The sequence below is a fragment of the Mus pahari genome, chromosome 11, assembly GCF_900095145.1.
Source record: "Mus pahari chromosome 11, PAHARI_EIJ_v1.1, whole genome shotgun sequence".
NCBI lineage: Eukaryota > Metazoa > Chordata > Mammalia > Rodentia > Muridae > Mus > Mus pahari.
The window spans coordinates 51703640-51718834 of record NC_034600.1 but is presented as its reverse complement, the minus strand read 5'-3'; positions in this window follow the sequence as shown (position 1 = coordinate 51718834).

The following is a 15195-nucleotide window of genomic DNA, read 5'->3' as shown; positions in this document are numbered from 1 at the left end:
AGCTAAAACCAACCAAACAACCCAAAACACGTGTGAGATTTTTTTTTTTTTTTTAGCTGGTGGTCAGGGTTGTCTAAGAGACTATTGAAGCCTTTTTCCAACCTTGTTGCCATTCCTGAAACTCCTTGAGCAGGCCTCCTGTGATGCTGTCTGTCCTTTCCTTATGAGGCCAGAGAAAGCAGCCAGCTAGTAGAACCCAGCCCACATATAGGCAACAGCTTTTGGAATAGCCCCTGCTTCAGTTGTTCAGGACCCACATGAAGATAAGTGACACATCTGCTATACATGTGCAGGGAGGCCTAGATCCACTCTGTGTACTTTCTTTGCTTGGGTAGTTCTGAGGGCTCCAAGGATCCAGGATAGTTGACTCTGTTGGTCTTCCTGTGAAGTTCCTGTCCCCTTCGGGTCCCACAATCCTTCCTCCTATTCTTCCATAAGAGTTCCCAAGCTCCATCCACTGTTTGGCTTTGTCTGTCAATCACAGCCCCCCCTACCCCCACATCTCCCTGATCCTGCTATTCCAGTCCCCTCCACCCCAATATACCCATAAAATCTATTTTATTTCCACCTTCCACAGAGACCCATGTGGTCTTCTAGTCCAGTAGTTCTCATTTTTTTTTGAGGCTGCCACCTTTTAATACAGTTCCTCATATTGCAGTGACCCCCCTAACCATAAAAATATTTCTGTTGCTAATTCATAACTACCATTTTGCTACTGTTATGAATCTTAATGTAAATATTTTGAGATAGAGGTGTGCCAAAACAGTCTTGACCCATAGACTGAGAACTACTGTCCTACCCCTTCCCCTATATCTAACCTTTCTTGGTCTGTGGATTGTAGCTGGGTTATCATTTATGTAATGACTAATATCTGCACATAAGTAAATATATATATATATATATATATATATATATATATATATATATATATAATATCTACCTCTCTGGGTCCAGGTTACCTCATTCACAATGATTTTTTTTCTAGTTCCATCTATTTGCCTGGAATTCCATGCTGTCACCTTTTCTAACAGCTAAGTAATAAATATAGCATTGTGCAATGTACCACCTTTTCTCTATTTTTCTGTTAAGGGACACCTAGGTTGTTTCCAATTTCTGGCTATTGTAAATAGAGCAGCATGAATTCACAAGACTGAAGCAGCAAGTACAGGGTTTGCACAGTGAGGTATCAAGTCCTGGATATATTATGGACTTTCAGTTTAGTGATTTATGGGAATCCGGCGTGTGTGAGTGATGTGGTCTCTGATACTTAAGACTTCTCTTGAGTTCTTTTCCTTCTGTTTGGTTGCCTTGTCCAACTTCAATATGATGGCTTTTCTTTTATATTATTATACTTTATTTTATGTTTTATTGTTATCTCTTAGAAGTCTATTCTATTTTAATGCTCTCATTAGAATGCAGCAAGGAAGTGGATCCGGATGGGAAAGGAGTAGGGAGGGAAGAGGAATAGAGAGAGGGAAACTAATCAGAATATATTATATGACAAAAGAATCTGTTTCCAATAAAGAGGGAAAATAAATTTTAAAAAGTATCACATTAACCAAATGAAAGGATGTGAAGATATGCCCATATATATGGGGAACTCTGTGGGTGTCAGTAAGCATCTAATGCTGCATAAATAAATCTGGCAAGAGACCCCTATCTGCTGATGCAAGAGATATTCTCAGTAAAATCTTCATCAAAATACACCCGGTTTTATTTCTTCATAAACTGTGCCTACAAAACTCATAGACACCCTCTTTCAGAATCCCAGGGCTTAGATGAACTCTGACCTCATATGATCATCCCTTCACTTTTCATGAAGGTATAATGTTGGGTTCGCCTTTCCTGGTCTGGAGTTGACAATTCTTTTGTGTGTGTGTGTATGTGTGTGTGTGTGTGTGTGTGTGTGTGTGTGTGTGTGTGTAAGATTGCCTTACCCAGTGTTCTATGCTCTGCTTTTTTTTGTAGTTATTCTCAAATGAACAAACGAAAAGTTTCCTTTTCTTCCTCCTTTACAAATGCTGCAAGAAAAATCACCCAGTAAAAAACAAAACAAACCAACCAACCAAACAAACAAACAAAAACCCTCACGTTCTCCTTAACATAATCCAGAAGTGCTTGGTCATCTGCCTTACGGTCAAGCGTACATTTTACTGCTACTCTGTGATCTAATTCAGAGCAGAAACAGCTGCTGCATTTCAAATTGATTTACAGAATTAGCTGGCTGCAATAGACACTAACTGACGTCAGTGGTATCATCAACAAGCTGTAACCAGGTCTGCCCAGTCGAGTCCATTTCACTACAATGTACAATACATCAGTTCTTAATTCCTTTCTCCCTCCTTCTCTCTCTCTCTCTCTCTCTCTCTCTCTCTCTCTCTCTCTCTCTCTCCTCCCTCTCTTTTCTAAAAACCACCATCCTTTCCCATAGGAAGGTAATTGTAATCAGTCACTTAGCAAACATGTGGGTGTGATCAGCGATGATTAAAATCTTTTGACTAATCCCTGTTCCATAATCATCTGCAAGAGACCTGCTGTGCTTGAAAAAGGTTCCTCTTCTGTCGCTGTGGTAGATACAAAATTCTGGGGGCTTCATGAAATTCTCAGTAGAATCTTGCATAATTTATCCACCTACTTTTACTCTACTGGTTTCCAATGACTGACACTTGCCTCGAAACTTCTAGAAATGATTGAGGCAAGAAGCTATGAGACTGAATAGCAAGTAACATGATGCAGGATCTTATGTAAAATTCATTCCAGAAGTTGGAAGTCATCTACAGAGCCAGATATGAACATAAAACTATCAGATGAGGGACTTGAAGCTATAGTTCAGTTAGAAGAGTGTTTACCGCATAAAGTTCTGAGTTCATTCTCTAGGACCACATAAAATAGAGCGTAGCAGTAAATACCTGTAATCATAGCACTGGGGAGGGAGAGGCAGGATGTTCAGGAAACCCAATGTCATCCTTGGTATATGGAAAGCAACAGGTCAGGCTGGGCCTATCATCTATCTATCTATCTATCTATCTATCTATCTATCTATCTATCTATCTATCTATCATCTATCTATCTTTTTAAAAAGTCATTCAAACCTTGATTTTCAAATCTGCAAAGGCTACTTACTACCCCAGTCCCATGAAATGTGCCTAGCCTTTTCCCCCAGATGTGTCTCACTCCTGTTCCTCTGGATCAACCTTAGTCTTGCCATTCTGCCCATGACTTCATCACTTCATCGTACTTTCATCTTTTTGATGAAGAGTCTTACTTCATCACTTTGGCCTTATGATCCTTACCTTTCTCTTCAGACTATCCTTTTCTCACTTTAACAACAGGATGTCTTCTGAACCCTTGTTCATAAGTGCCCACTTCATCTTTCACCACTCCAGGTTTTAAGCCTAGTAAAATAAAAATCTGAGTGTGTGACCCTCTTGTCTGACAATCACCAATATCTTGTTATGCAAGAATTTCCCATCCCATATCCCTTAAACAAGCTATTTCATCTATAACCCAGCAAGAAGCCAACTGGCAAATATGCTTTTCTTGTTCATGTCTACATTTACAGGATATAGTACAGAATCTAACAAATAGTGGCACACAATTAAAATATTAATTTTATGAATGGATGATAGCCTAGTTATTAATTGAGACTGAAGTTTTTTTTATTTATTCAAGAGTAAACAATGAACATCTTTATGCCTAATGCTGCAGCAAGGGAAGCACTGAGCTGCACACCATTCTTTTCAGTAATTATTTGCTTTTTTAAACATCTCTTTACAATTGGAAACCATGTGTGTCCAGGAAGATAGGCTCTGCTCTGGCCACTTCAGATAAGAATGGGTCTTATGATTGTCAATTGAAGTCTGAACTTGTGTTGGTTAATTGCCCAGGAGAAGTCAGACCTTGCTCTTTTGTTTAAGTGCATCAATAGATGTGTTTATAGTGTAGTGTATATACACAGTGTAGTTAATCACCAAAAGCTATCATCAAGCAACTGCCAATGCAAAACAAAACAATCGGATTAAATCAATAAGAATGACTGAGAGCATTTACCAAAGAAGAGGTGACATTGACTTTACATTGTGTGACCGGTTTCAGGTTGTGTCTTTAGTTTAAATATATTTGCTGTAAGAATGGATTCCTGACAATATTATTGATACTTTGTTATGCTTGCAGACCAGAGTCTAGCATGGCTGTCCTCTGAGAGATTCCACCCAGCAGCTGACTCAGACAGATGCAGACACCCACAGTCAAACAGTGGATGGAGCTTGGGGACTCTTATGGAAAAATAGGAGGAAGGATTGGGATCCCAAAGGGAATAGGAACTCTACAGGAAGACCAACAGAGTCAACTAACTGGACCTTGGGACTCTCAGAAACGGAACCACCAACCAAAGAGCATACATGGGCTAGACCTAGCCCCCCCTGCTAGAAGATGAACAGCTTGGTCTTCATGTGGGTCTGGAACAACTGGAGAGGATGCTATTCCAAAAACTGTTGCCAGTGAGTGTTTTTCTAGTTGGGCTGTCTTGTCTGATCTCAGTGGAAAGATGTGCCTAGCCTTATAGAGACTTAAAGTGTCAAGATGTGGGGGGGGGGCAGTGGAGGGGGGGATACTAAGAGGGCCCCAATCTCTCAGAGGAGAAGGAGATGGAGATGGGGGAAGGCTTGTGGGAGGGTGTTATGGGGAGCAGTGAGTGGGATGTAAGGTGAATAAATTAAAAAATTAAATCAAATAAAATGTATTTCCTTCAACAAATGTATTTGTTTTATGGGTGCCATTTTAGCCCTCCTTCAAGCAGAGAAGCTTTCAATGCTCTAGTCATCTCTTACATCCTTCCTTCCTTCCCTTTCTTATTTTGTTCCCCCCTTCAACTTTTTAATTTAATATAAAGGGCATCAACAGTGGAGTCACAGGGTCCTGGTTTGTAGTCTCACATCCATACATTGTATTGCTAAAATCTCTTGTCATCATGTCTTTGCAGGGCCTGCTTGGTCTCGTCCCGCACCATCAAGTTGAATAAGTATCAGTATCTTTCTTCCATTTCATGCCACTGTGCTTCTTTGACTTCCTTCTGGGACACCTTTGTCCTCTTTTCTGGTCAGTGAGACCCACAAAGACTTACTTTCATTTCTAATTTATTAGACAGATAGACTATTGAATTACATATTATCGAGAATTCTATCATTTGTGCAAATGAAAATATTTCTTAAATATCTTAGTAACTAGTAAGATACCCATCTTTCTAGTTTTATCATGAATGGTCTATTTCCATTGACTAGAGTTTAGAATCTTTTTTCACGGTACACAGGTCCACAGCCAATTGCTTTCCAGTTAGGTATTGTGCTCCTAACTTAGTTGAGTTCATCTGGAATCATGTTGAGCCATAATAGACATGTGACTGTGGATGAGAAGGAGGTAAAAGGCAAAGAAAAGATAGCCATTGGTAATGTAACCTGATGAGACCATCTGTACTCAAAGACCCTGGGTGAATACCACTCTTTTCTTATAAGTTTTGTAAGGTTAATAATTCCCGATCCTTAGTTTTTTTTCTACTTATAATATTGGATACATGAATCAGGCTAGACATTGTTATTCAGATAAGGTAATGCACGTGTAAGGTTTCTTTTAAGAGAGAAAAGCATTCTAGACAAACAGATAAAATTTCACTTTTGTCATATACTTTTGTTGTTCAGGCTCACTAAGTCTCAATGGAAATAATTACAGGGATTGTCAGCAAGCGCACTCTTTGTTCTGGTGTCTCCCAGATGCTAACAGTGGGCTTCTGTGAGTCATATAGTGACAATAGAAAAAGCTCCTGAACACAAGGTTCTGAGCGAAATGGAATGTGGAAACAGAGAGGGGCGGGAAAATATAATTACAGTGTAACCTTATAAGCACGCATGAACAGCACCAGAAATTTTGATGCATGGTTTTTATAGATTATTGATCTGATTTACCTGTTATAATTCAAAAAGCAATAATATTCTCTGTAATTATGGTTGAAAGAGCAGGTTTTTAAGTAATGAATTATAGTGGTTAAAGTGATATAAACACATCATCATTGATGTTATTATATTTGGAAGTGCTGAGACATCACTGATATAAATACACTTATGTCTGCAAAGAGGTTTTATAATTTGTTAGCATGTAAGGATTTCAGTAAGGCTGTATTGAACTTAGACATGTAAGATTTGGTTTCTATATAAATATTTGATAAGCGACTACTGCATAAAGAAAACAGAAGAACATGAAAGGTGTTTACTATAAGTTATAGTCTTCTAGTCTTATTATTTGTCAGAAACAAAAATTTACTTAAAAATAAATGGCAAACAAGCATATGAAAAACAATTTAAAGCAAACAAGATACAAATGAGACTTTGGTTAAAATAATTTTAAATAGTGATGTTTTCAATTCTATATAAATATTAAATAAAGCATTTTAANTAGGATANNCTTTGAATATCATTATTATTTTAATAAAATAAGTATTGAAGATCATTATTGCTGCTAANGTAGGCCAATGACACAAAAATGGTTTTGTCTAGGTGTCTTGTAACAGAGATAATTCTATTGTATCTCTTAAAGTATACTATTTGTGAAAGTGGCCAAAAATTAAAAAGGATATCATCTGTGTACTCATTCTAATTAAGAAGNNTATAAAGAACTATAATGAAGAAGTTGCAAAGAAAAGGTACTCTGCTTGAGATAAAATCTGTGACTGTTACTAATGTTGTCCAGGTCTTGCGTTTGTTGCACTGTTAGTATTTTAAGAGCAGTATTCCCCAAATGGGCTTTTGCACAGTAGTACTTTTAATTTTAATTTTTGACTGTTTTAACTTAAACTCACTGAAAAACTAGCACAGTGAATGGTATTCATTAAAAGAATGAAGGTGGATGAGAATATATTATTGTTTTGTACACTTACATCTTTCCTAATCTGGGTCTTCTTCTCTGAATCCCAGAGTATTTTATAGTGTGTGAGCAGCATCTTCCCAGATGTAATTAGTAAAGATGAATTCACCTTTAATTGGGATAGGGCAATGATTTCTGTGAGGGAGGGAGCTCACAGATATAAACATGGAGAATGATGGGGTGAGGATGGAGGGAGAAGACCACCGACATGTCAAAAGGCCAGGAAATGCTGGGAATTGCATGAGACATGTTCTTCCTCAAAGCCTACTCAAGGAAGCAACCTTGGCAGCATCTTGCATGTTGATCAGATTTTTGTCATGGGACAAACACCTAGGAGTACCAACTTAAAAGGAAGGTATTTGTATTGGGTCACTGACTCAGAGGCTATTCTGTCCAATCAGACAGTTCACTGGGTACTTGTGATGAGGGGGAGACTCATGGAGGAGGGCATGGTACAGCAAGGAAGTCAGATGGAGAAAAAGGAAGGTTCTGAGTGAGGAAGAGGAAAGAGAGGAGAGAGGGAGAGACAGAGACAGAGAGAATCAGAAACAGACACACAGAGAGGAATATAATATATCCTTCCATGTTATTCTTTAATGCCTTACTTCCTCCAAATAGATAGGCTCCAATTTTAAATTTCACATCCCTCTCCCTCAAATTGCCCAATAGCTGGGGAACATGTCTCCCGCACCTGAGCCCCTGGAACACACTTCAGTTCTATCTGTAACATCTTGATTTTGGACTTACAGTGTCCAGTCAGTGCCATAGTAGACTGATGCTGGTTGCAGTTGCTTAGCTGGATGCAGAAGCCCTGGAAGTCAGTGTTCCACTGCTGAACCACATCGTGGAATGCCACAATTAATAAGACACACATAGCTCCTATGTTCATCATATACTGTTAGCATCTTATATTTTTTAGTGTTATCTTAAAACTTTATTTTTGCATGCTACAGTTTTGGTTGGAATAGCTTTTCCTTATTATCCTATGAACTGCATTTCCTGAAATGGCAGCCAAAATGGAGGTGTGGCCAGACATGGAGCATTTAAATTGTAAATAATAATATAAACATCTAATTTATATTATATTTTAATATTATATTATTTATATTAAAATTTAAGAAGATATTCTACAAAAGTCCTGTAGCACCCCTACACATTAATACTCAGATTATACTTTATGGGCTTGAACATTAGATACACCTCCTGTCAGTTAGCAAGTATATTTGACTCAGTTCATGATTTCAGCAGTGACCCAAAAACTTGGCCAATGACTTTGGGATAATTTGCTATTATCATTAGTGAAAGATTTACTGCCCCCAAAGCTCTAATATTTTTTTTGTCAAACCATTAATTTGGCTCTCTTAGCCTCTTCTGAGAATAGCTTTTCTGTATCATCCGTTCCTCCCCTCATGGTAAGAAATCTAGCCCATATCCGAACTATGGAGTGGACCAAATCTTCCACATCCCTCATATGACAGTTTTTCTTTTCTTATCTTTTAAAATGATCCTTTGATGTTATTTTATATTTCCTGTGGTGCTTTCATGTGGTGCCAGTTTTGGATGAAAACTTAAATGAATTACAATGGGGATATAGATTTTTATAGATATCAACTTTAATATTTCAATAAGAAAAGTTACTATTGGAATATGAATGGTAATTTAAATACACTGTATGTCCCAGGTTATGAGATCTTAATATTGAAAATATGACTTAAAAATGAATATACAATATATAAATCTGATATTTTTGCTTTTATAAGTTTAAAATAGCCTTCAATAAAAAGCATGAAAACTCTTAAAACAAGGATTAGATGCTCTTTAATGTTTGTTTGCACTCTTTCATCCTTCCTAGGATTCAGAATAGCTATGAATGATCATGAAGCAAGCCTACTGAGTTCATGATGTAGACACCCACTCACATGACATGGCTTCCAAGGTCAGTGACGCTCTTGTAGAGGACATCGTCTATTTGTATCAGAATAGAACATTTTATTTTGTTTTTTCTTTTCTCATTTGGTTGGTCTTTTATATTTATTTATTTATTTATTTTGTACCAGAGCTTTGATTTTTCTTTTCAACCAATATTTCTAGCTTCGTGAACCACTGTTATGGCTGTAGACAGTATAGGAGCAACCAGTAGGAACTTAACCCTACATATTTGTGAGCAATGTGTTCTAGGACTTCTGTGTATGTTAAATCTCCAGAAAGCACATCTACTCTACAAACACAAATAAGCATAGTCTCCCATATACTTTAAAATCCAAGCCCTATACCTAATACAATATCGAGTGTATACCAGTAAGTCTAAAAGATCTGCCTAGATATATTTTTTAAAAAAAACATTTCCAATCTATCCGTGGTTGAACCCATGAATCCCTGAATCCACTGATGTCGGAACCGCAGATGCTGGAGCCTGTAGCTATGTAAGGCTGACTCTCATTTGGCCCCAAATCTTATGTCTCAAACATGAGACCAGCAATATTCAATTCTGTTTTTAAGGTGAAACTATTAGAGAAAATTTTGTTCTTCATGTTGATTCAGTGTGAAAATATTTTATTTCAATATAGTCAGTGTAGAGGGAGGGAAAAACTGAAAGAAAAAAAAATCAAGTCTCCATGATACTATTTGAGACTTCAACTGATGGTACAACCAAAACTACTTCTCTTTCTCTTTTTAGTTCCAATTGGTTTGAAAAGCAACCCTTCAATCCCTCTAGCTTGAATTAATTTGAGATGATTTGTCTCACGAGGAAACAGAACAGGTGAAAGTCAGCTCAGACTGAGAAAGTAAGATCTGAACAGCCATTCTATCTATGGGCTGGAATGGCCGACAGATGCAAATAAAGGCAGCTCTGTGAAGTCAGGAGGGGATAATTACAGGCCACACAGCAGTGTCAAGGTCTCAGAATAACTCCTACTTGAGTGAGAGTAGCTGTCTAAATTCTGTTAACACTTACCAACATCTCTTTCCTTTGTGTAGGATTTACATCACTTTGACCCAACAAAGCCACTCAATTCACAGCCCAGGACCCAAGTTTCCAATGTAGAGATTGTGCATGCAACATTGCACATCTGCCTTCTTTGTTATGTGGCAAGAAGCATACATTTGATGCTCTTACCTGGTCCTTCTTTGTTTTGCGTCTACTCTATTGAGATGCCATCAGCAATCCCTTCTCATACACAACAACATCTCCTTTCCTTTGACTATATGACTCATGCTTCGCTTTCTGTGTGATCTCTCCCCTTAATGGGTGAATTTGATTTTACCCAGCTTCAAGTTTTTACTAGTTGTATGTGGTTGACCAGCCATGGTAAAACAAAGAGGTGTAGTGATTATATTCTCCTACCCCACCATAATTGCTCCATTCAAATTAATTTCATAATTGGTGGCCTGGCCATTTATTCATCTCAAGGTTTGTCTGATGGGGAATTTGAAATTTAAATTGTGTGTTGGAAAGCCGAGTTCCTTACCTCCTAGATTAGAGGGAGCCTCTTAGACATGCAGTCTAAAAATGAATTACTAGCTTGGTTAATTGAAATGTACATTTAATTAAGGTCACCAAGGAAAAGCCTGTACAATACAATTTGAGCTATATTTTCTGAGTAATCTGAGGGATTTTTCAAGTCTTCTTAGAAAATTTAGAGACAGCCCCACTGGCCTTTCCCTTGTCAGCCTACAGCATACTGTGAAACCCCTGTAGAGAGAATATCTTATGTATTGTATGGATGCCTCACCTGTCATTTAAAGGGCATATGACCTATGGCTTAGGCAAGAGATGGAAGGTGGGATGTCTAGGAGAAGAAAGGATGCTGGGCTAGAGCCAGGCAGGGGCAGTCCACAGGAAAGATGTAATGAGATGGATGCATGGTAGCTGAGTACAGGTAAACAGCCACATGGTAGAATGTAGGTTAAAATGATTGGGTTATTTTAGTTATGATCTAGTCAAAGAAGAGCCTAGCTGTATGACCAAGGTATTTGTAAATATATTTTGAGTCTGAGTCCTATTTCTGGGAGCATGGGGCTGGGAGGAAGAACCAGCACTTAACTACAACAACCCCTGTTAAAGTAAAACTAGCATGGGAACCATATTAAATAAATGAAACCTTTCAATGTGAATGCGCCCATCAAACTGTGCATAGGAGAATGAGTCCCTTACACAGGGCCATCTTTTGCTCATCTGCACTGAGAGAGATCCTGTCAGGAGCCATTGGTTCTCTGACACACACCTGGTGGCCTAGAATGTATCTAAACTATGGAATAATAATAATAAAAAAATAGGCTTCTTTGAGGCCAGTTTTGAGAGGTAAAAGAGTCAAGCTGATAAATATCACAAAAAATAAAATAATGTTTGTTTTTCTCTCTCTCTTTCTTTCTCTCTCTCCCCCTTCTCCTTCTCCTCTTTTCCTCTCTTCTCTCCCCTCCTCTTTTTCACATGCATGCACACTTGCGCGTGCACACACACACACAGACACATATACACAGTGTTTAGGTGTACCAAGGTCAGTGATAACAGAACAACATGGTGGCTGCTATTAGAATTATTTTTTATTACAATTACAGATTTTTCTATTACTAGAGTTTTGTGTGTGTGTGTGTGTGTGTGTGTGTGTGTGTGAGNGAGAGAGAGAGAGAGAGAGAGAGAGAGAGAGAGAGAGAGAGAGAGAGAGAGAGAGCATGCATGCCATGATGTCCACGTGAAAATCAAAGAGCAACTTGTGGGAGTTGTCGCCTTTCTTTCTACCATGTGGGTTCTAGAGACAAAGGCATGTCTCTGCATTGATGAAATTCATTAGCGATCTCTCTGGCCTTGTCCTGTCCCCATCCCATAGGAAGAAACACAAAGACACAAAGAAATAAATATTTAAAACCAAAATGTGCGGTCTCTCTAATCTTGGATAATTACTAAGATATAAGGGTCCTGAAGCCTCTCCATTAGGATATCACATAAATGGGGAAGTGTCTAATGTGGCTACAGTATACCCACTCATGTGACAGATACACTCCTCTACTTTCATACTGATGCCCAGCCAGGTACAGTAAATGTTCACTAGCAAGTTTCTGGCCTTGGTGAGAGGGAGGAGAGACAGGAGACTTCAGAGATCATCAAGACAAAAGAGTCACCAGCAGCCAGTAGCCAATGGTGGCCGTGGAAACTTCTATTAAACACAAAGGACACACCTTGAATCCCTATGGCAAGAGCAGGAGTCTTGCGCGGAAACAGAAGTTGGTAGGATTGTAATTAACATATTCATGCAGCCTCATTTTTATTCACTGAAAAATGAGGAATAGAGAATTTTAACAAGAAACTTTTTTTTTGTAATCAAAATATGATCTCACCATTCTTTCTTAATACTTTCAATTCAGATGCACTTTAAGTTAAATAACCTTGGATGGATATTTTCCACAAAGATTTATAATGAATGCCACAGTTAACAATTTTTTAATAGACTTGGAACAATATCATGCAATATATTTTTCTCTAAAGTTATCCCCAAATTCTCAGCATCTCTCAACAGAAGCATAATGGTAAGGATGCTGCCTTTCTCTCTTTAAACCCCCTCCCCCCACCTCCCAAGAGCTCTCAGCACGTGCTTGGTTTTTATGTGGCCCTTGTCTGGGATTTGATTAAATCATAACTCAACAATTTATTTTAATTGTTTTCAGAGGTATGCTAATGCCTATTGTGTACACAGGAGTATATAAATAATAAAGGTGTGAATTTTATTTTTAATGCTTATATCAAAGTTTTTTTTTTACTTTTATTGCTTAACATGAAGATATTTAATAATATTTGATTAGTTATGTCAAAGCAACAGTTTTCAAAATTGTTTCTTTAGCAAAATAGCTGGGTGGCCAGATTCCACATTTATATAAGAAAAACTTGCTTATTTTATAGAATTCAAGAATTCTATAGAGGTTCATAAAAACCCCACCAATATCAGGGTTCTTAACCACTTCCCTCTGCCTGTTACTTATGGTCACACTTTCTGGAGTTTAATGTCATTTTACTGTGATTCACTTTTAATTCCATATATTTCCAGGAAGACTTTTAATCATAGGGTCGAAAACCAAATGTGATAGCTGATATCCCACTACACTAGGTCATTTGTTGTTACCTAATTCTACTGTGGCCATTATTAGGGATCCTTAAAAAGGGAATACTTGAACTTTAGGTTCAAAGCCAATATTGCAGTCTTTTACTATGTTAGAGCACATCTTTCCACCCAAAAGCAAATACCTATCCAGATGAAGTTTTTAGTGCCTTGACCCCAGCTATCACCTCATTTTGGCAGGATATGCTTTTTATTTGATGGGTCTCCTGATTGAACTATAGAAGTATGGATATCATATCAGTGATGTGACATGTCCTATGCATAAAAATCAGCCTTTTTTGAAGCTGAAGTTGAGGAAAGGAAGGGCAAGGGGTAGAGGGAAGACAAGGGTAGAGTGGGGACAGTGGAGAAAAATGTGTAGATGCTGGCAGAGGATAAAAGGGGAAAAGTTGTAGAGTTAAGCATGGAGTATAGGAGGAGAAGAGTAGGAGAAACAAAAAGGGTAGAGGAAGGAAGCAGGGGAGAGGAAGGACAAAAGATAGGGGAGGACTAGGGGTAGAGAGAGGACTAGGGTTAGAGGGAGGATGGGGGAAAGAGGGAGGGTAAATAGGAGAAAGAGGCAAAAGGCAAGGGGGCAGGAATAGAGTAGGACAAAATGTGACTGAGGGCCAGGGGTAGAGTCTATTGCTTTTCTTCTTTATAGTTCTCAACCCTTGGCCATCACACCACCCTGAGCTTGTACTGTTGTCAGCAGGATCAGCTTGTGTTTACTGGTTGCCATAACTATCTTATTAATATCAAACTTATTTTGGAAATGACTAATAAAAATTAAGGATTAATAAAGATGGGTTCTTTCCTGGTTCTCAGCAATGTTTATCTATGTTTGGACATTTTATTCTTTAGCAATACTACTTAGAAACTTCACTGGTTCTCTGGAATGTTTGTCTATGTTTGGACATTTTATTCTTTAGAGATACTACTTAGAAAAAGGTCACTGAACATGTTTATTTGTTTCTTTGGGGAGCAAAATCATGCCACTTGTTAGATCTAGTGAGAATGTGTCAAACATGTACTTTATCAAGTGTTCTAAGGAACATTTTAGAAATGTTTTTGCTTTGCTTAGTGGTAGCCCGCCATGTAGTAGGATAAATGTTTGCTGACCCAAATTATTGAAATGTTTTTCAAAGGATCCATAGCTACAATTATGGCAAAGACTACTTGTAGAATGCCAGTACTTACTAAATACAGAAGTCATTACAGTTTATTAATAGAGAGCTTCCAATGTCAAGTACCTACAGCATATATAACATACAGTCTTGGTTTCTGTTCTGGGTGGTTTTTTCATAAACTAGAGTTATCTGGGGAAAGAAAACCAAATATTAAAACCAAATATCTCTAGGGTCAGGTGTGATAGGGTATGCTTTTAACTTCATCCCTCTGGGAGACAGGGACAAGTTGATCTCTATGAGTTCAAGGTTGACCTGGTCTTCATAGTGAGTTCCAGGACAACCTGTAGTACACAGGGGGACCTTATCTCAATGGCAGCAACAACAGAAAACAAACAAACAATAACCAACAAGAAAGTGCCACCATCAAATTGGCTTATAAGTATAGTAGCATTTGTTGGACATTTTCTTGATTAATGATTGATATGGAAAAGCCAAGCCCACTGTATGAGGTACCACCTTTGGTCAGACTCCTGGGTAGTATAAGAAAGCAAGCTGAGCAAGCTGTGAAGAGAAAACTGGTAAAGCATCCTTTCTCCACAGTTTCTGCCTTTACTTCAATTCCTGTATCCAGGTTCCTGGCTTGTATTTCTGGCCCGACTTCATTCAGTAAATGGATTGTGGCTGTGGATTTATAAGATGAAATAAATAAACTCTTTCTTTTCTAAGTTGATGTTGATCATGGATGTTTACAGCAATAAAAACCAAACTAAACCAAGTGGATTTGTAAAGTTAATTTTCAACTATATTTGTTCGTCAAATGCCTTTATAGTAGTAGTATTATAACAGTTAGACATTTTAAAATCTGAATCCCAACAGTTAGGATTATTTGGTGAAATTATTTTCAGAAAGCATAAGAAAAATTTCATTTCTGAAAGAAATATCTCATGTGGTAAATACAGTGGGAGCTCATAAGGTTATTTCCTTCACCTTAAGATTTTACTTTGAAGCCAGGGGGTGGTGGTGCACGCCTTTAATCCCAGCACTCAGGAGGCAGAGGCAGG